Below are 20,523 nucleotides of genomic sequence, written 5' to 3'. Positions count from 1 at the left end.
AAGCCGTGGCCTCTGGTGACGTTTTGGTGACGCGGCGCATTAGCTTGGGCCTGCGTGACAACCGCTACTAGGCCATCCCTGTCACCAGCCCAGTTGTCCCTCGGGGGCACAGAGTAGGGCTCTGCCACCACCGCGACATGTATCAACCACTCCGCCATGCTTTGGAGCAGGAGGTCTTGAGCTCTGGCGGAATGGTTGATATTCGCCTGCAGATACCGGACGGCCATTCCTAGCCATTGGCTGTCCGATCCTCCTCGACCCCAGGCTCAGGCCTTCGTGGGGGACTTGGCTGCGTAGAGGCTCCGGGGCCACCTGCAGCACTTTTCTTCCGTTTGGGTGGGTTGCATGTTTTGCTTCCCACCCTATGGTCTGCACGGATGCCCGCAGCGGCGCACAATGAGCAATGCGCGGTGGCATTGCAGTCACGCGCGATATGGCCCGTCCCACTGCAACGGTAACATATAGGGCTCCGATCCACCTCCGACTTGCACTTCGCACGCACGTGTCCCACTTCCAAGCATCGGAAGCATCGCGTGGGCCGACTGTCGAGCAGTCTGACCTGCGCCGACACCCACCCCACGCGGACCCGTCCGCCCTGCGCCACCTTTTTGGCAGCTGCGATAGGACACCGCAGCCACACCGTACCCAACCCCGAAGGGCCGAGCGTGACCTCCCCGGACTTGATGTCCTCCTCTGCGCAGCCACCTTCCTTTGCTACCGCCGCCACCACTTCCGAGGAAAGTACGGAGTCGTCCAGGCCCGAGATGCGCATCTCCGCGCATTTGGTGGGCCTAGATATACGGACCAGGGCAGGGTCCAGCACCTCCCGCAGTTTGGCGGCCAGATCATCTGCCTTTTGGCCGCTCGCCGCTCCGGGGATCTCAAAGGCGCGGGCATCCGTGGCGGTCCTTCGGATCCGAACACCCGCGATCCCCATCGAGTCAATGTCGACCTTGCTTTTAGCCTCGCTGAGTACGGCGGCGTAGCTCGTGCTGCTATCGGCCTGGGGTATCAGTGTCAGCACCACCGCTGATGTGTTAGGAAGGCGAAGCTTCCGGGCTTTCTTTGGTGGAGCCTTGTTCGTATTCGGGCTCACCTCCTTTTTTGCACCCTTGGGCTTTCCCTTTTTCCCCTTCTTTACTACCTCGGACCAGGTTGACGTGGCAGGTGCAGGCGCCAGCGCAGCAGCGGCGGAGCCTGGCATTACCGGGGCCGGGATTTCCTGGGCGGAGCTTCCCTTCCGGGGCTTCTTCTTCTTCTTCCTCCCCACAGAGCCTGAGGAGGAAGGTCCCTTTGCAGGCACCATAGGCGGGACCAGGGCCTTCGAGGAAGCGCCCGCGAGCCTTTTTTCCTTCTGAGTAGTCTCTCCGCCGGACGGAGGGAGGAGTCTGTCTTTGATTGTGGTCATGTGGGCGTCCAGGTACGACGTCACCTGGGCCATGACCACGCGACAGATCTCCTTCGTCAGAGGCGCCGAGGTTTTGCTCTGTTCGGCCACCGTCTTCGAACTCCTATCCTGTCCGGGTAGGGAGGATGCAGCACTGCCCTGCTGACGCATCGCCTCCATTTGGGCCTTAATTTCGGCCATTTCTTTTCGGAGACTGGCCATCTCCCCCCTCAGCCGGTCGTTGTCGGCCTGAAGCCGCGTCGTTTCCTCGGTGGCTGTGCGTTGGCTGAGTTCAGCAAACGCATCCGTGATTGCCGACGAGGCGTCTTTTAGGCGGCGGATGTACGGGCCCTTCAGATTCTTTGATGTGGCTGCCACCCTTTCGATGACAGCCACACTATCCGCGACCTGTCGTCTCAGGTCCCGTATGCCGGGCTCTTCTTCGGGGTTCGCCCCAGGCCGAGGAATGGTGTCTTTGCGGAACCCTTGCCGCGTTCGGATTTCCATTTGTTCCAGCTCTTTCTCCGCCTCGAGGCGAGCCTCTTCCCGGAGGGCACGGTTATAAGCTTCTCTTGCCTTAGCCATGCCCATGTAATTCCCAGTCGTGGGGGGGCGGCCCCGGCGTTTAGAGGCTTGGGATGAGCCCCCGCTGCCGGTTGAACGGCGCCCCTCATCTCCGCTGGAGCCTGGCATAGAGTCCGAGTCGGATGGTCGAGGTCTTTTTTCTGGGCGGTCCTGCCACATCCTACCGTACTCTTCACCCTCCGTTGTCTCCACGTCCGAAATTGGCACTAGGCCCGCGGGTTTGAGTGGGGTCGGCATCCGTGGGCGCACCTTTCCCTTTCCCTTTCCCCGGTTTTTGGGGTTGCCCGTTGGAGCCTTCCCCTCCACGTCGGTTCCTTGACGTTCCGTGGTCGGGCTCCCATGGCGACTAGGGGGGGGGGAAGTCACCGGCGACGGGCTGGACCGCACCGTGTACATGGTGCCGTCCGAGTCACCCCCACTTCCCGCTAGAATCCCTGGAATCCCTGGGTCTATTCGGGTCAGGAGGACCTTGGCGACCCTCTCGAACCTGGCCTCACGGCCTCCCTCGAGCGCCAGTAGTGCGCGTGGCTCCTCCTGTCTTGCCCCTACTTCTGTGGCGGTGCTCGGAGTTGCACCTGGCGCACGCCGTATAAAGCGGCCCTGCCTGTCCCTTGCCGCTGTTAGGACGTCAACCCCTCCAAACGGAGGAATCTGCAGCTCGGGCAAGCTGAGGTCAATGCGTGGGCTTGGATAGTCCACACATTGACTGTGCTGTGACACGTTCTCTCGTGCAGGGACAGGCCCCTGCACGGGCGAACGCGCCAAGGAGCTTCGCGGAAGAAAGACCCTTTCCTCCTCGTCCTCCGAGTTTCCTCCCCTCATCCGCAAAATATCCATATCGCTTGCGTAATCGAGTTCCGTTTGTTCATAGCCAGTGTCGTGTTCACGAGAGCCGGCATCCCGCCGGCCCACGAAGCAACTTTTGCCCCCTCCGTATACGACGGGGCTCTCACCCGCCGAAGCGAGTGAACGGGATTGGGTACCCGCCCGGAGAATTTTAAAGTTGCTGATCTCCATGATTAGCTTTTTTTAAGGGGTGAGCTCCCCCGCACGCTCGGGACTGGACTCCCTCCAGCCACGCATCCCATCGGCGCGATTGCTCACCTTGGGATTGGGGTAATTTATTATAGTGGTTTTCTTCCACGCGGTGCTACTCTCAATGAGCAGCACCCCCGGCCGGCTCAGTGCGGGTTACGGGTTGCCCGACGGGGAGCCGAAACTCACCCAGCAGTCGCATGACTGCAACTGCCAGACCCGTCGCGCCGCGAGCCTTGAAGGCCCGCCATCCCACGCCGCTCGAAGGCGGCCGCTGCCCAATATTAGGGCTCCTTCAAACACGGTGCACGCGCACCACCACCGTGCGTGCCTCCGTCGCGGGTACCTGGCCTCGTGAGATCCACACACATCTCAGGCCAGGCCCGCCCACCCTATGTACTTCCCCTGCGCCCTCTGCTCCGTCAGAGGGACGCGGGGAGAACCGTCATGTGCCGCTCTTTGTCTGGTCTCTCACTCCAGGCCTGTCCGGTATGGGTAGCCCTGTCCGGCGTAGCCCCGAGGATCATTGAGACACGCAAGCCCCCCCACCACGGCAAGGTGGCAGCACTTCGAGGGGGTCCGGAGTCCGGACACCTGCCATAACATTGCTTACACAAGTTATCGAGACAGGTGGTGACTCGCCACTCGTTAGATGGGCACCTGATGCGCCATCGTAAAGACGGCCAGGTGCAACACCGGCGTGAGCGGCTCAGGGGTGTCGAGAGGTGGTGCTGCGCTTTCTCCGAAGTTACTCGCGGCGTTATGCCCTTTAACACTTCCACCCCTGGAGCATATAGCTCTAGCGACTCCTCTCTGGACGGCCAATGAAGGCGAGCCAGAGCTGAGAGTCCTGCGGGTCCCCTTGGGGTCCACTCCGACCGACGAAGACACGCCGGAGACGGAGACCCTGACCGACTCTCGGGAGCACTCGGGTCCGTGGGGTCGTTACTCCCCAACAGCTCGCCACAAGCTGCCCTGCGGGCTTTATTATTATTATATTCCCTCATATTACATCACCCTGTATATTTCCCACATATTACATCATCCTGTATATTTCCCATATATTACATCATTCTGTATATTTCCCACATATTACATCATCCTGTATACCCCATTCAACAAATACATTACAGTAAATTCTCATTCAACAAAATAAATACTCTAGTATTCCTCCACTCGATACTTCACCACTAACCATCTATAATAAACGTTTTATTCTCCCACTCGACTCATCAACATTAATCACATATCTATAATCAAAGCTCTATTCTGCCACTCGACTCTTCAACACTAATTGTATATATAATAAATCCTCTATCCTTCCACTCGACTCTTCACCACAAAACATATATATATATTAAATCTTTTATCCACCGACTCAACTTTTCAACATCACTAAATATAATAAATATTTTTATTCACCGACTCAACTCTTTCACATCACTAATAATCATGATAACAATTCTAATATAAATTATAAAATATTAAAATACAGACTTAGAAACAAAAACTCAAGGATATTTTTCAGAAACCATGTAAAATGTACCTATTAAACGAGTAAACTCTTCTTCGGTGATGATGATGGATGAGGTTAAATAATGATTCAGTTACTCTTACTACACTTACACCCCCTTAAATGAATCATTATTAAGCACCCCTCAATTTTGACTACACTATGTTTCTAGTATCCTTGATCCTCAAGTTTTCTTTCAATAAGTACATATTTCTGTATTATAATATAAAAGTTTACACACCCTATAAAAACTTACATACTACGATATACTATAAAAGAAAAACCCCGACATCTATTCGAAATAATTATTAACGTTCATTTTAGCCCGCACTTATACTACATTGTCTACACTCAACACCTCACATTATCACTAAAACACTAATCTTCGTTGACATTTTTCAAATTTTACAGCTGGTAAACTTTTCGTTAGTATATCAGCCAGCTGTGATCCAGTTGGACAGTATTTTACTGTAATCTGATTCTCGTCGATTTTCTCCTTTAGATAATAGTATTTTACGTCTATATGTTTGCTTCTTTTTCCCATGATTCCTTTCTTCATCAGCCAAATCGCAGATTGATTGTCCACTCTCATCTCAACTTCGAGTTTTTCTTTGGTTATCTCATAGATCAGATCCCTTACGAACAGTAGTTCCTTACAACGTGCTTACAACATTCTGCTGCTGCTATAAATTCTGCTTCTGTACTGCTTAATGCGACTATTGATTGTTTTCTTGAGCTCCATGCCACTGTTCCACCATTCAGCCAAATCACAAAACCAGAAGTGCTGCGTCTAGTGTCTGGATCTCCCGCAAAATCCGAATCACAATAACCCCTAAGAACTTTATCATCCTTATAATTATAAATAATAATTAAGCCTTTATTTTCATCCTTAATCTACCTTAACTAGTACATAATGAATATAAATTTGTAAATTGTAATATATTAATGGTAATTAAGGCCCCTGACGGGTGAAGGCCTCCTCCAACAGTTTCCAAGTTGACCTTGAATGGGCTTTCTGTATCCAGTTGTCTCCGGCAGTTTTTTTAATATCTTTGACCCAGCGATCTCTAGGGCGTCCTTGGCCTCTCTTAGCCCTTGGGCCCGGCCATGTAGTAGTAAGTTGTGTCCACCTTTCATCTGTCATTCTTGCCACATGACCAGCCCACTTCCACTTCAGGCGTTTCATATGTTCTAGAGCATCAATGGCGTTGGTTTTTTTACGTATATCTTGGGATCGTTGTCTGTCCTTCAGCCTAATGTTCAGGATACTCCTCTCCATTGCACGCTGGGCCTTCTGTATTTTGTCCTTTGTATAGAAGTTGTATATCCAAGTTTGACATCCGTACGACATGCAGGGGAGCAGGACCCCTATTCGACAAGCGACGTTTGACGTATCGTGTTGATCTCCCGTTGATGTGTGATAAATCATAAGTTCTCGAATACGTACAATGTCAAAATTTGACATTAACAATCCACAGTTAGGGTGACAAGCAAACCAAACCGAACCACCCTTAGTTTAGGGTTGAGTTTTGGTTGTACCAAATTATATTATCGACCGTTGATGGAATCAACACTCAGTATGCAATAAAATCAACTGTTGATTTGACGTGGATGCGAAATCTGACAGTTGTACGTGTCGAATTTGGCCCCAGGCATCCGTCCATGACTTTCTTTTTTAGTTTTAGTGGTAGCTTCGATTTTAATATTTCTTTCAGGCTCCAGAACTTATTCCATGTCATGCTGATTCTCCTGTCGACTTCGTCATTATTTCGGTTGGTACTAAATGAAATACGTTTTCCTAAATACATATATGTAATTGTCGACATATTCTAACTTTCGTGTGTTGTCTACCAGTATAGGTTTTTGGAGGGTATTGGTCATTACTTTTGTTTTTGATGAGTTTAGTTCCAATCCTATCCTTTTGCTTGCTGAGCATAGTTCTGATATCATTTCTTGCAATTGTCTTGATGATTCTGCGAAAAGTACTATGTCATCAGCGAACCGAAGGTTACTTAGGTTTTTCCCCTTTACGTTGATACCTTTGTGTTTCCAGCTCAGGTCTTTCATTATATGTTGTAGGACTGAGATGAAGATTGTAGGCGATAGCGGGTCTCCCTGTTTCACACCTCTACAAATTTTTATCACTGGTCCTAGTCTGTCCAATTTCACCCTGCTTATACTTTTGCTATATATGTCTTTCAGGATTTTTATATAAGTTTCCGGGATGTTTTGGGTCTCTAGTGCTTGCCATAGGCTTTCGTGGGACAAAGAATCAAAAGCTTTTGCATAGTCAATAAATGCTAGGTATAGGGGTTGTCGATATTCTTGATGCTTTTCGATTATTTGTTCCAGCGTATGGATGTGATCGATTGTGCAAAAACCTTTCCGGAATCCTGCCTGCTCTACGGGTTGGTGTTTTTCTATTTCTGGCTCTATTCTTTTATTTAAACAGGCTGCGAATAATTTGTATATCGTAGGAAGCAGACTTATGGGGCGGTAATTGTTCATATCCGTCGGGTCTCCTTTCTTGTACAGTAAGGTAATTCTTGACTCTGCCCATTTATCTGGTACTTTTTGTTCTTTGAGTATTTTATTGAATAGCGTTGTAAGTGGACCTGCCAGTAAATGTTTACCTAGTTTGAGAGCTTCGTTTGGTATGCTGTCATGTCCGGGGCTTTTTTCTTGTTTAAGTCTGTCTATCTGTCTTATTATTTCTGTCTCTTCGAAATCTCTGACGGATACTGCCTTAGGTGATGTAGAAGCTATTTTATTTTGTTGGGTTTCTATTTTGTTGATGTTGCAGTCTTGGTAGTTATAGAGGTCCTTATAATAGTCTGAAGCTGTTTTTACTATATCTGACCTTGTTTGCGCACCTTTGTCTGGATGTGTTGATTTCAATTTTTGAATCCAAGGTTTACTAGTGTTAAGTTGTTTAAACGCCCGTTTTTGACTTCCTGATTTTCATAAGCTTGATTCTATTACTTTCATTCTATAGTTTTCGTAGTCTCTTTTTAATCTCTTGTTTATGGTTTTATATAAGTTTGAAAGTTCTTGTTTCTCTTCTTTGTTTTTTGGATGTTTTCGTTGCAATTCGATTCGCCTTTTTATCATACAGTTTGTTTCTTCTGATATTATCTTCTTTTTTTCATGTGTAGAGTTTGTGTTATTTATGCCTTGTGTTATGGCTGACTCTATTTTACAGTAGTATGACTCTACATCTTCATTTTCGCAGCGACTAATTTTTTGTAATTCACTTTTTAATGAGTTTATGAATGTTTTTACTGTTTCTTTCCCTTGGAGTAGGACTCGACGGTTGCTGAACTTTGCTCTAGATTTCTTTTGTTTCCCTAAGTTGAGCGTGCTACGTATTAACTTATGGTCGCTTGAAAATATATTATTTTTAATAGTTTCTATGTTTGAAAATTTTGTCGGGTTGCTACTGAGGATAAAATCTATTTGGTTCTTGTATTCTCCACTTGGACTGGACCATGTCCACAGTTGTTTCTGTTTTTTTTCTAAATAATGTATTTATAATGGTAAGTTTGTTTCTTAGGGCGTATTCCAGTAGATATTTGCCTCTTTGATTTCTTTCTCCGTAACCGTATGGTCCCATTATTATGTTTTCGCCCTCGTTCCTTTGTCCAATTTTCGCGTTTAAGTCTCCCATTATAATTAATATCCCATTAGCGAGGTTTTGAGCGGATTCCAATTGCTTGTAAAATAATTGTATTTCATCTTCCGAAGCTTCACTAGTGGGTGCATATACTTGTATTAAGGATATTTTTGTTGTTTCAAATATAAGGTTTAGTATACATACTCTTTCAGACAGTCCTATGTAGTTTACGATGTTTGATTTATATTTCTTTTTTATCAGGAAGCCAACACCGTGGCGACCCTTTGTTTGTCCTGTATAGCAGAAAATATCCTCCTCAAGTTCCTCGATGTTGCTTCCAAGCTTTCTAACTTCCGCTAATCCAATAATATCATACTTTATTTTACTTAATGAATGTTGAAGTAGTATCATTCTTTGAGGTGATGATAGTGACCTCACATTATACGTACATATATACAGTCGTTGGTGTTTTTGTGCTGGAGGGTTATAGTCTTTATCTCCCGCGGTGACAAGCCGTTCTGGGAGACACCGAGAGGGGCATGTTGATTGCTACATGTTCTGGTTTTGGCTGGCGGATTGTGTTTTGGCAGAGGTACTCTCCGGGTAGGTAAATGTAGGAGCTTTTATGATATATTTATCCATGCTATTTGTTTTGTACATTTTGTTCGGTTGGTTTCTATTTTGGTTGCCCAAATCCAGTGAGTTTGTTGCTGCATCCGGAGATTGTGATAAGTTTCTCTTTTTATTATAAGCTTTTTCCTGAGGTGAACTGGTTTTTGTTGTTGAAGTATGATGAGCTTGTCGTATTTTACAATTGCTTTCCGACCTTGTTCCCTTTCTTTTTCCGCTTGTATTTGAAGTTCTTTGCGTTTGTTAAGTACCTCCAGGGGGTAGTCTTCTTTTGTGTAATAAGGGGTATTTTCAAATTTTTTCTTGTTTTGCTGTATGTTTATTTTTAACCCCATGGTGAGCAGTGTAACAACAACGGGTCTAACTTTCTCTCCTTTTTTTCCAAGTCTTCTGACGTGTTCTATGCAGTTTTCGGTACAACGAATTTGTAAAATGTTCCTTATAATATCTAGAATTTTTTTCTCTAAATTGTGATAGTTATTTTCAGTTTCTTCCACTCCAAAAAATATCAGGTTTTTACGTCTTTTATATCTTTCCATATTATCTAAAGCAATTTTTTGTTTTTTCAAATCTTGTTCTAGTTGCTCGTGTTTTAATTCCATACGCTGAAATTTCTTATCAATATTATCATTTATCGTTTTTTTAATGTCTTCCTTCATTTCCTGCATGTCTGTCTTTTGTTGTCTTATTTCTAAACATCGGTATCAACGTTCAAATTTCGTGGCAATGTACGGTTGGCAGAAAAATAAATACAAACAAATCACTTAGTATTTTTAACCTTTATTTTGTATATGTAAATAAAAAAGCCCCTAAATAGTACATTTCCTAATTAGGGTGGTAAAACAAAGAAAGGCCGCGCAATCGCAATTGTTGCGGCCCAAGCTGCAAGCGAGGGACGTAATTATGCGATCGAGGGCTTTCTTTATTACCTCCCGTGTTGGAAAAATATGTGCACATTTGGCCAGAAAGCGGCTCTATCCGTACGCGTAGCGTGCGGAAAAAGCCACTTTATGTCCAGGTGTGGCATACAATATTTTACGAGTTAGAATAGATCACTAAAATTTGTTCCATAGATTTTGCTGTCAATCTTTGACGTCTGTAAGAATATATCCATTTTAAATGACTAAAAGATCTTTCCACGCTGACTGAGGTAATAGGAAGGTATGTCAAGCATTGAAAATTTTGTACACAGTTTTTATTTACACTTTCTGGTATTTCAGCCTCGTTGTTTTTAGATAGTTGGTTAATTATTTGTACAGTCTTATAACCAGGATTTTTCTTTAATACACTTTTTAATTTAAAATAAACTTTTCTGGCATTTTGATATAACCTTAACGTTGATATTTTTTTTTGCAAACCATGAACAATGTTTAATGATTCTGCTAGACTCAGTTTTGGATCCTCCAATAATTTTATTGACTTAGCAACTATACTAAAGTGTGTATCGACGAATAGTAACTCAGTTTTTAAATTCCGGTTACGGAAAATTTTTTTTGCTTTAGAAATTGCACTCGCTTCACGCGGATTTAAGGCATCGATGACAGATTTGATTTTATCATAATGCATGTGATAATATGAGGCAGCATTTAACCATGTTCCCCATCTTGTTATCACGGGTCGGGGTCGTAGAGGAATATTTACACACATTTGATGAAATAATTTTGTCCTTGAAGGAGCGTTACGAAATATTTTTTTGATACAGTCAATCAAACTGTTTATGGTCGGGTAAAGACTTCTAATTATCTCTGCGACTCGATTACATCCATGTGCTATGCATGTTACATGAGTCATATTTTTATATTTCTGAACAAGGTTTTTAGCTGCTTTTACCATGTAGGAACCGGCATCCGTTATAAAAAATAATAATTTATCCATGTTTTTTTGTATTCATCGCCCCAAAGATCTTCAAGGGTTTCCTCAACGAGTTTGGTTATTGTCGAATGGTTAGTCGCCTCCAATACCTTAGAAGCAAATAAATGTGGCTGGGTACTAGTTCCATCTAGAGCTCCGATCAAAATATTTGCCACTTTTTTTCCCACGGAATCTGATGTTTCATCAACACTGAGGTAAATCATTTTATTTTGTAATTTCTCTTTCAATTCATTTTTTTTCTTTTCATACAATTCAGGTAAGCATTTTACTCGTATTTTTGTTTCACTCGGCACAGTAATATCGTTTCCATATTTATGATTTAAAAGGTTTTCTACAAAATTTCTAAATTTAGGATTGTCTAATTTTGACCACGGTATATTCGAACAAATCATAAACTCTGTTAAATCTTTATTAAATTTTTCTTGTGCATTATTTTTATGAATTTTGTTGTGTAAATCTGTTTTTAAATGGCGGTCGATACTAGATTTAGAGGGAAATAATTTCGAATTACACAATTTGCAATATACGATATCGTCTTTAATTTCGAAATCAGCATTATCTCGTATTATATCCTGTAAATGGCAGCGTGAATCAGATAATTTATCTTGATGAGATTTTGATTTCAAATGTTTCTCTATATTGTACCTTTTCTTTTTTATATTCATTTCGCAAATAGTACAGCAAGCACCTTCGTTAGTGAATATAAAATCAGTATACTGCGTCAAATCCATTTTCTCAAGTCTGATAGGGAGTTGGGTAAAGATTTATCAATGCTAAATTGTAGTTGTAAGTGTTTTTAAGAACTATTATCGTTGAAGATTTTACCACATATTATTTTGCATGACAATTAAATTGACATTTGTTGCCTATTTGGCATTTAGAATTTTTTTTACAAATGGATAATGAAATGAGTATTGAGGTTCTATGACGTATTAAGAATATAAACCTCTTTAAATATATGTACAGTTTACCAAAGTACGATTAAGAATAAAAATAAATTAAATGTTATTTATTACTAATAAATAAAACAATGATACCTATGTATTTCTTTTTTTGCGACCCTTACCAAGTGCCACGAAATTTGAACGTTGATACCGATGTTTACTTATTTCTTCTTGCATATCTCTAAGCATGTTTTTGATTTCTTCCATTTTTGACAATGCGCGCCCTCTATCGGCAGTGGCAGTGATGATTTCGATGGGTACTAAGGCGTTCTATGCGGCTTAGCAAAAAGGTTGTTCAAGCTCGCTCCTATTGTACTATCCAGTTTTTGACGTTTGCGCTAGATGGCGCCTGCATTCAGGTTCGTATGGGAGCGATGCGTTCCTTTGAGTTTTTGCTAGATGTCGCTTGAAAACATGTGTTTGTTTGCAGTTTGCAACGGTATTTTTTGCCTTAATTTTTTTAGGTTAATTCACTTTTAAACACTTTTCTTCACCATCAAATTGTTCGCACGTGTAAAACTGCAATTATTCACGTTCACTTAAGTTTTAAATCCGTCTTTGTTATTAATATCTTAAAAAAGTCGCTTTGTTATTGTTATCAGTTTTTCACTATTTACGTATTTCACAGCACTTTAATTACGTTGTTTGTTACTTGTCCACACTTCACACTTTCACAGGTCTCTCATTGTCTTTATTACACGATTTCGCCACAGAAACTTCATTGTAACTATTTTTAAAGTATTATTTTCTACGGAGCTGATATGTATTGCTGTCTGACAGCGCCCTCTCTATATATTATCATCCTTACTAAAGTGAATCCCTTTTTCAGCTGAACCTTTAAGAAATCGCAAAATTGTTTTAGCATTGTTCAAATCATTTAAATTTGGAGAATTTTGATGCCTCGAACAATAACCTACTTGAAAACTAATGTCTGGTCGCGTTTTATTACTTATTAGAGAGATATAACAATGACCCTATCATCTCGCGGTAAAGCTCATGAGACTTTGTATCAACTTTAACGGATGGATGTTCTTCTATCATAACATAATCGTTGGACATCTACACTCTTTTGCATTTTCAAGATTGAACTTTTTAATGATTTTCTCACTATATGTCTTCTGAAAAATTTTAATCCCATTTTTATCTTGCTTTATATCCAAACCTATATAATTAGTTACTTCATCTAAAATTCTCAGTTCGAATGACTTTTGAATTGTATCTATTATATGCAATAGATCTTCTTCTCTTTCTCCGAGTACTAATCCGTCATCGACATATACTGCAAGGATAATTTTTCTTTCACCTTCCATGACAAAGATGCATTGATCAAGTTTCATTTGTTTAAACCCCATCTTTGTTAAGAACTCTGTAAACTTGATATTCCACATTAGTGGAGCTTGTTTTAAGCCATACAAGCTCTTGTTTAGTTTGCATACTTTGCCTTCTTTGTCATTGTAGCCTTTAGGTACCTTCATGTATATAGATTCCTTCAAGTCTCCATGTAAAAAGGCCGTTTTCACATCAAACTGCTTCATTTGTAGACCTTTCGCCGCCGCAATCGATAATAGAATTCTTAAAGAAGTAGTATTGACTACAGGACTATATGTCTCATCATAATCTATTTTGTACTTTTGTTGAAAGCCCCTTGCAACTAGTCTGGCTTTATACCTACCATCAGACTTGACAGTAAAAATCCACTTGCTAGTAACTAATTTCCTTCCTTTTGCTTCTTGTTCATCCACAAATGACCACGTCTTATTTTCTTCAAGTGATTTAATTTCTTCTTCTATAGCTTGTTTCCATTTGTCCTTTTCTTTTGATTCTATTGCCTCCTCGTAGGTTAACATTGATGCTTCAGTATCATAATCCATTAAATAATCTTTATATCTATCAGGTAGTCGACGTTCTCTGGCAGGTTGAACTCTTCTATTTTCATTATTATTACTATCATTATTTCGATTACGATTATTTTCAACTCGATTTTCAACTAGTTCAGTATCAACAGGTTCTTCATTCCCATCATAGTATTCTTCATTACTTTCTTCTTCTTCTACTTCTTGGTTTGTTTCACTTTCATTTCTTTCAACTTCATTTGTTTCATTGTTATTTGTTTCATTGTCATTTGTTTCGAATTCTTTTATTTCAACTTCATTTGTTTCATCTTCATATGTTTCACCTTCATTTGTTTCATCTTCATTTGTTTCACCTTCATTTGTTTCATCTTCATTTGTTTCGTCTTCATTTGTTTCACTACTCAACCTTCTCAAATGAATATCGCCTTCTCGAACACTCTCCATGTTTCTACTTCTCATTCTATTTCTTAAAATTTCACCTTCTCGATCTTCATTATTGTTGACTCTACCACCTTGATTTTCTTCCTGTCTATTAACTTCTTTATTTTGTGTTGTGCCTTCCCTAACCGTCTCTTGAACCTCTTCATCTATCTTCCAAAGACCTCTAATGCTTTCATCATTTTCTTCATTTTGATATATTCCTTGCTCGTCTTCATTTATTCTTACATCTCTTGCTCTTACAATTGTTCTCGTTTCACCCATATTTTGTAACCATTTAGGTTTAAAGAAATTTTATTACTCATAAGAATATTACAATTCACTTACATGAGTTAAACATACTTATACTAAGAATTTATTATCTTGACGAGTACATATTTATATAATATTAAGTGCAAATTTATTGAATTACTGCAAAATTGACACAAAAATAAATATGTAGGTAGGTATACATTTTTTATTTATTTATTTTGCCCGCAGCGACTTACACAACTAAGTACGCGAGAACATTATACTAGTTGCTATGCGCGAGCGCAGGCGCGAGGTCTCAGGCTAACCAGAACTGCAGATCGCGGGATGCGTAGCGACTATGTGTAATTGGAGATCATGGTTAGTAAGCTAGCTCGGGCGCGCCTTTTAACTAGCCCGCGCTCGGCAGGCGATCAGAATAGTACATGGCGATAACAACTAGTCAGTTCTTTTCTGATATCATCATCATCATCATCATCATCTCAGCCATAAGACGTCCACTGCTGAACATAGGCCTCCCCCTTGGACCTCCATTCGTACCGGTTGGAAGCCACCCGCATCCAGCGTCTTCCGGCGGCTTTAACAAGGTCGTCCGTCCATCTTGTGGGTGGACGTCCTACGCTGCGTTTGCTAGTCCGTGGTCTCCACTCGAGCACTTTTCGACCCCATCGGCCATCTTCTCTGCGCGCAATGTGGCCTGCCCATTGCCACTTCAGCTTGCTAATCCGGTGAGCTATGTCGGTGACTTTAGTTCGTCTACGGATCTCCTCATTTCTGATTCGATCACGCAGAGAAACTCCGAGCATAGCCCTCTCCATAGCTCGTTGAGCGACTTTGAATTTTGAGATGAGGCCGATAGTGAAAGACCACGTTTCGGAGCCGTAAGTCATCGCTGGTAACACACATTGATTAAAGACTTTCGTCTTGAGTCACTGAGGTATGTCGGACGAAAAGACATTACGTAGTTTCCCGAACGCTGCCCAACCGAGTTGGATTCGGCGGTTGACTTCTCGAAGTTGGACCTACCTAATTGGACTACTTGTCCTAGGTAGATGTACGAGTCAACAACTTCGAGTACCGAGTTCCCAACAGAGACTGGGATGGGCACAACATTGGCATTTGACATAAGTTTCGTCTTGTCCATGTTCATTTTCAAGCCCACCCGTTGTGAAACTCGGTTGAGGTCATCGAGCGTCATGCTGAGTTCCTCCATCGACTTTGCCATGACTACGATATCGTCGGCAAACCGAAGGTGAGTGATGTATTCGCCGTTGATGTTGATGCCAAGTCCTTGCCATTCCAGGAGCTTGAAGGTGTCTTCCATTACGGCAGTAAACAGTTTCAGAGAGATAACGTCTCCCTGCCTTACGCCTCTTTGCAATGGAATCGCCTTCGTGCTCTGCTCCTGTACTCGGACCGACATGGTGGCGTTACTATACAAATACTTCAACACTTCGATGTACCGATAGTCAATATGGCATCGCTGAAGAGACTCAAGCACCGCCCATGTTTCCACCGAATCGAAGGCTTTCTCATAGTCCACAAACGCTAAGCATAATGGTAAGTTATACTCTTCGGTCTTCTGTATAACTTGCCGCAGCGTATGGATGTGGTCTATGGTACTATAGCCTTTTCGAAACCCGGCTTGTTCGGGAGGCTGGAAGTCATCAAGTCTGTGTTCGAGACGGTTCGTGATGACCCTTGAAAACAGCTTATAGACATGGCTCAGAAGCGTGATGGGTCTGTAGTTCTTCAATAGGCTGTTATCACCTTTTTTGAAAAACAGCACCACCTCGCCTCTATTCCATTTCTGATATAGCCAATCAGAATTCCTTTACTACATCTAACGTCTAACTTTCGTACACCAGAGTTTATTTTATAAAAGGCTGTTGAACCAAATCTTCGTATATGCGATACGTTTGGTTTGACGCCGAACCACATCTCAGCTGGAGTTTTGTCTTTACCTTCGGTGGGGCTTCTATTTATTAGGAAGCTGGCAGTTATGAGTGCTTCGCCCCATAGGTAGTTTGGAACACGCCCGTCGAATATTAATGCTCTAGTTCTTTCTAACAGGGTTCTGTTCAGTCTCTCCGCTTTTCCATTCAGTTGCGGCGTATAGGGTATTGTTAAATCTAGAATTATCCCTTTAGAGTTGCACCAAGACATTAGATTATTGTTCGAGTATTCGCGTCCATTATCGCATCTTATTTTTCTAACTTTTGTATTGAAATGATTTTCCGCTAAAGTCACGAACTGTTTTATTTTATCAAAGGCTTCACTTTTAAAAGTAATTAAATAAACGACACAAAAATGTGTAAAGTCATCTAGGAAAGTAATAAAATATTTTTTGTTATCCCAAGTGGGAGTTTCTATTGGACCGCAAATATCCGTATGAATAATTTCCAAAGGGAATTTAGCTTTAATTCTGTTATTTTTAAAAGGTTTTCTAGTCATTTTCGCTTTAACACATATTTCGCAAAAATGTTCTTGATTTGACCCCCCAATTTTAATACCGTTTACCAATTTAGCTAGACGCGGCACATCCGATACGTGACCGAGCCGGCGATGCCAGATATCGACATTCTCGGAAAACAATACCTCACGAACGTTATTAGCAGAAAATTCTGTTTCATAGAGACCGTTTCTAGTTTTATAACCAGTAAGAATAATATTATTATGTTTCTTTACAGATACCTTATTTCCAGCGAAGAGTACAGATGCTCCGTGATCAGTGATTGAACTTACAGATATCAGGTTTCTAGAAATTGCAGGAACATATAGTACATCTTCCAGTTCAAAGCCATTTGTGTTAACTGTACCTATGGCTTGAGCGACGAGGTTCTCTGCATTGGCACATCTTATATCTACATTTATATTTTCTGTAAAATTTATAATGTTATTATTGTAAAACATGTGTGAGGACGCACCTGAATCAATTATTGCTTTAGTATTATTTGTGTGTTTTATTTGTTCACTCACCAGGCTGAAAGTGCGACAAAATCTTTCAATGTGTCCCTTCCTATTACATTTCCTACATATTTTCGTAGAAAAACATTCACTGGAAGTGTGTCCACTTTTGTTGCAAATGGTGCACTTTTTATCAACGCAGAATCTCGCAATATGACCTGGTTGGTTACAGTTGAAGCACTTCCTTTCATTACTTTTCATGGCTTCTCCTATTTGTGGGTGTATTTCTGAAGCACTATTTTCAAATAGCTTAAGTTCTCTTTGGATACGTTCAATGAGAGTGAGTATGGTTTGGTCAGATTTTGGAGTTACCTCCCATACAGTTCTAAAGTAATTTAAATTGGCTGGTAAAATTGTTAAAATCTTTTGTGTAAGCATGTCATCATTTATTTTATTTGTGGTAGACTGTAGTTCAAAACACATATTTTGAAGTTTGCTAATATCCTGAAGTATATCTCCGCTGAATTTATAGTTATAGAATTCAATTACCTTAAGATGGCTGTCTTTTTCCATTTTGTAATTGAAGACAACATCTAACTTATCAAAAATATCCTTTGTAGTTGAGCAATTAATAACATAATGTAAAATATTCTCATCAATTGATTTTAAAATAAAATATTTTGCCTTTGCGGCTTTACCTGTATCTGCACTATCTTCTCCAACTCCATAAACATATATATTATATATATATATATATATATATATAATATATATATATTGTTGGTTTATAGAGGCTGTATATAGCAATCGAAACTGGCTTGAGACATTCTCTTTGAATATAGAAAGCTCAAGTTTGAAGTATGTTCGAATTCAAACTTGAGAATTGTCATTCACTCTACTTCAATCATCCGCAACGACAAGTCATGTTTTTGTGAATACAATTAAATAAATAAAATAGATGTTTACAAACTAAAGTGCCTTCCAGTGATTAATAAAACCTTCCAGAGACCTCCTGTAGCGGCTCTACAGGTTATGGGCCCAGTAAATTAAATATAAATTGTCTTTCTAAGTGTTTCAGGAAAACGATTCAGCTTTCGTACAAAAATATTTGTAGACACAACCATAGATACCGAGTTGTTGACAAAATAAGGATAGCAACCAAACTGACGTTGAAGTAACCGTACGTATTTTTAAATCATGGAGAACCTGGACAGTTTAAATAAATTGAAATCAACCTCAACATATTCGACCTGGCGAAAACTGGCAAAATTATTTCTGGATGCCAAAGGAGCAGGAGGAGGAGGTTGCTGTTTTTAGTATTTGTTGTTATAGCGGCAACAGAAATACATCATCTGTGAAAATTTCAACTGTACGGACGGACGGACGGACGGACGGACGGACAGCGAAGTCTTAGTAATAGGGTCCCGTTTTACCCTATGGGAGCCCCACTTAAATCTTTATTTTATTCTGTTTTTTAGTATTTGTTGTTATAGCGGCAACAGAAATACATCATCTGTGAAAATTTCAACTGTCTAGCTATCACGGTTCGTGAGATACAGCCTGGTGACAGACGGACGGACGGACGGACGGACAGCGAAGTCTTAGTAATAGGGTCCCGTTTTACCCTTTGGGTACGGAACCCTAACTAGTCCATCTCCATATCAGGCTGCCGCAAATAGGAACAACAAAAGCTTTTGTATGGAATTTGGTGACCTAGACAAAAACAAAATAAAACGTCAGTGCTATTTATCTGTCAAGTCAACTGTCAGCCACATTGCTTTGTTGCTTGTCATGGCGGTTCGCATGTTTTACTTACGTATTTCTTGCAATTTCTTTTTTAATAGCCATCGTTATTTTCGAAAACAGTCAAACGTGATAAGAACATACAGTGAGTCAATAGATTTTGTTTAAATGCCACCGAAAACTAAGTTGTTTAAGTGCGAAATATATGGCAATTGATACGTTCGCGAAAATTGCAAAAAAGGAAGTTTATGGCGAAATTTCCATTAGATGAAAACCGGTAAGTATTGCTTTACACACTTTTAACGTTATTTTGGTATAGCAGGCTATAAACACATTGAAAATTAGAAATTTCATATCCAGTTTCATTGTGAACTAGGGATGTACTACAAGTATCGATAACTGCAGCCTAATATTTTATCAATGTAAATATTAAAATAAAATAAGTGAATTTCCTGATAACTTGCATGGAACATGACTATAATTACCTCCAAATATTTTTAGTAGAAAATTATCTATCATTTGTGCATTCGTGGAATAGACATTATATTATTTATTTTTAGAATCTATTAATTATTTAAGATTTTAACCTAAAATAGAAGAAAATGTATGTGTGTCTGTTTTAATGATTTAATGTTTCCAGATGCAGGCAGTTGGTCAAATAAGTTGTAAAGGAAGACTTAATTTTATTATTCAGGAATATAAGATATAGAAAAAAAAATTCAGGTGAACACACATTTTCCTCTGTAACTTGTGGACCGTCGAACCGTCGGGATGTATTTAAAATTGATAACGTTAAATTATTTAAAAAATCATTTTACATATTTTTATTTTAACAAATAAAAATCGTGTTCACATTTAAGTAATGTATTGGTCCACTCAAAGAACACTATGCACGTTTAAGTCGTATGTTATATACATAAGACTTGAATGTGCACTCGATTCTAATCTGATTTTGATCGATATCGATAAAATACGCAAGCTTGTAGCATACCACACTATTTAAGTTTGTTATGTTGGTACTATTGTTCTTTGACAGATCTTTGTCGTACATGTTGGTCATATTTGGAGAACCAAACATACACAGACTGATCAAGTCGCTAGTATGGAAGTCCCGTCTCTTAAAACGTAGTTAGCTAGCTACATATTAATAATCTGTGAACGTAGTGATTATATCAGGGCTGCCAGATCGTATAATAGGCTACGAAATTCGTATAATGAAATTATTTTCGTATACATGTCGTATAGTTGGTCAATCGGTATAATTGGATACGAAAAAAAACACCGATGTTAAACTACTGTCAATGCTTCAAAAAACCGGGCAAGTGCGAGTCGGACTCGCGCACGAAGGGTTCCGTACCATAATGCAAAAAAAGAAACAAAAACAAACTACTGTTACACGATTACTGTTACTGTTATACGATTTAATGGAACGGCAACTACTTAAATACACGTCAACGCGGGCTATAACCGCGAAAAACCAAGTGCGCAAATTGCGGGCATTTTTCTCTGTCACTATTATTACGCTGTCATTGGAGTAAAAGAGAAATATCCCCGCAATTTGGGGGCTTACCGCAAAAACCGAAATTCACCAGTTATTAAAAAATCGATTTAAAATTATAGTTTTTTTTTGTACTCGTATAATGCAATCGAATTTCGTATAATTGGGTAGGTAAAGTTTTTTGAAGATAGGCAAATTATATTTTTTCCCCATAGTATTCATTATAGCGATCACGGAAATGCAGCTCTTTTATTTT

The sequence above is a fragment of the Cydia fagiglandana genome, chromosome 6 (assembly GCF_963556715.1).
Source record: "Cydia fagiglandana chromosome 6, ilCydFagi1.1, whole genome shotgun sequence".
In the NCBI taxonomy this organism is placed as follows: Eukaryota; Metazoa; Arthropoda; class Insecta; order Lepidoptera; family Tortricidae; genus Cydia; species Cydia fagiglandana.
The sequence above is the reverse complement of the archived record's forward strand: the minus strand, read 5'-3'. Positions refer to the sequence as shown.